Source organism: Hibiscus syriacus, unplaced genomic scaffold (assembly GCF_006381635.1).
Source record: "Hibiscus syriacus cultivar Baekdansim isolate YM2019G1 unplaced genomic scaffold, ASM638163v2 tig00110678_pilon, whole genome shotgun sequence".
NCBI lineage: Eukaryota > Viridiplantae > Streptophyta > Magnoliopsida > Malvales > Malvaceae > Hibiscus > Hibiscus syriacus.
Window position 1 is genome coordinate 167,392 of NW_024062822.1, and position 2,771 is coordinate 170,162.

The 2,771-nt window shown below is 38.5% G+C and overlaps 1 pseudogene; it reads left to right on the forward strand.

The window, feature by feature from the left end:
• The first annotated feature begins 711 nt into the window (after positions 1-711).
• LOC120138112 lies at positions 712-2,389 on the forward strand (annotated as a pseudogene).
• The last annotated feature ends 382 nt before the right edge of the window (positions 2,390-2,771 follow it).

Sequence of the window (2,771 nt, forward strand, 5' to 3'; positions counted from 1 at the left end):
TTATGTTTTTGAGCATCACAAAGGCCATGTGTGGTAGGTAAGAGGATATAGATTAACATATCGTCAAAGTATTTACACCCCTAGAAAAGATAAGTTATTAATTACATATGTTAACATGTGTGTTTAATTAATCATTTAAATATCAATGAAATCATATATTAATAATTAATTTTTTATGGAAAAGAAAACTGATTTTGTTCATTGAAAGCAGAAATACTCGAGCAACCCTAAAAAGGAAACGCAGCGGATTTTACGGGAACAAAGCTGGTGGGATTACACGTGGCGATGATCTGACCGTTAGACAGGAATGGAAACGGGGCCTGACAACAGCTGATCGATGGATTTTTTTTAAAACAATCCCTAAGCCAAACGAAGAAAACATCCTGGATTTTAGTGAAATAAATAAGGGGAAAAAAACAGCAACTGCAAATGTTTAAGTCAAATTTCTCATTCTTTTTCACTTTCTGGGTTTTGATTTGTTCATCAGATGTGGAAGATTGAAAAGAGATTTAGATAAGTATTGGAAATTTTGAAGCACCTCCAACAGAACCAGCTTCACGGACAATAAACGATACAAAAAAAAAAACTGGTATTAGACACTTTCAGTGGGTTTAAGAGTAATAGTTAGGTAATGACATAAAGTGTAAACACGTTCGAGATAGATAGAGAGAGAATTGGCGGTTGCTCGGGGGAAAACAAGGACTGCAATGTGCACCCATTTGGAAAAATCGGGTTGTAAAAACATCAAAACAGAGAAGTGAGTTTCTGATATGGATAATCACTTCGAGAAGATACAACAATGGCCGGTTTTTTCTCACTAGGAGGAAGAGAAATTAACAGTGGAGAAATTCAACCCGAGAACTGGTTTTGGTACAAAAATGAGGACATTTCTTACAAGGGTTTCGAGCTATGCCAGCAGCAGCAGCAGCGAGGTCTTTGTTCATCGGCAGCTGGTTTAGGTGTTGGACCGAGCAGGAGCTCAATCAACGTCTCGATGATTCCTCGAGCTCGAGATCGGAGTTCATGACGGGGAGAAGTAGTAATTGCCAAGATTGTGGGAATACAGCCAAAAAAGATTGCCTTCACATGAGGTGTAGAACTTGTTGTAAGAGCCGAGGATTTGATTGCCAGACCCATGTTAAAAGCACTTGGGTTCCAGCTTGTAAGCGCCGTGAAAGGCAACAAAATCTTCCTGCTTTGCAGCAGCAGCAGCATCGTGGAGAGAATTCCAAAAGACAACTAGAGAATCGAACACCTTCTTCCCTTGCCTGCATTCGTTTACCAACACACATGTCAGGTGCAGTGATGTTATTGGTGATATATATATGTATTTGATGTAAACTATATCTAGTATACTCTCTCAGTGAATCACTTACAGTCTCAAAGATTGGTTCTTTTTTATGCATTTAGAAGGAAAATTTTCTACAAAGAGATATATCGATTGAATTGCGTGTTGTATTCGACATCCACAGTAAACCCTGCAGCAGCTTTTCTTTTCATTGTTTTCCTTTTACGTTTTGTAGTAATGGACAGGGAAGAAACTATTTTTTGCCTCTTCCTTTGCTTCCACTTCGCTCTCTTCCCTTTGCTTTCCACTAAAATTAAGCTAACCTTCGATATAAAGAAAACCCTCTTTTTTGCTTTACTTATCAAATCTAACGAAGGGTTTGACTTTGTTGCTGGCCATGGTTATTTTTGTTGTATTTTAGGGTTAGATCAACTGGGGACTTTTCCGCAAGAAGTGAGCTCTCACGCAGTGTTTCGATGCGTGACAGTGAGTAGCATTGACGATGCCGACGAAAAGTATGCTTATCAAACGGCAGTGAGCATCGGAGGGCATATTTTCAAGGGAATTCTTTACGATCAAGGCCCTGAGTCGGATAGCGACCACAACAACATGGCGGCAACAACAGAAGCAGCAGCACCTGGTGAGAGTTGTGCCACCACCAGCGCGGCTACCTTTGCAGCTAATGCCAGTGCCGGTAGTGTAAAAGCTGCTTCTTCTACTTCAGCAGCCACCATCGCAGTTTTAGAGCCTTCATCTCTATATGCAACTCCACTCAACGTTTTCATGGCTGTACGCAGTTTTTCCCAAATCCAAGATCTTAAGAAAAGGACTAGAGAGAGAGATGGCGGAGATGTGTTCATTTATTTCTTGAGGTAAATTGAATGCTTTTGTTTCAAATCATCAATATAAATTATTCTTTCCCTGTTTTCCGTATGGTTTCTGGTTTACAAAACGATGACAAATACTGGTTTCTTCTTTGGTTGGACAAACTGCAATGACTACCTATTTTTCACCTATCACGGTGTGGGCGTTCCAGCCATGCATGACTCTTGAGCGAACTCAGCTAGATAGCTTTCATGTTCAAAAAGTGAAACATTAAACAAACCCATCGTTCCTCTCCCTCTCTATGTATTTTTATTATCTATACAGATTGATGTGATCATCTTAACGTATTGCATTGATGTGACTTAATTTGATAAAGTGGGAAATATTTCTTATCATTTGCTCCTTGTTTTAATGCCTTTTTCCTGCAACAAACCTGTTATTATTAGTGCATATTGCAGTGGTATATATTCATTCCCTGCATTCTTCTTATTGGTTGAACTGCTTCCGTTTCTCTATATCCTCACCGAACCTTACTTAAATATACATTATATTTAAATTTAAAGGATCCAGAATTTAGATATTCTAAATATTATGAACTCATAATGAATTTAGCGTTAGAAAGAGTTGTTTTTTTAAAATTCTAAACTTGAACATTTTC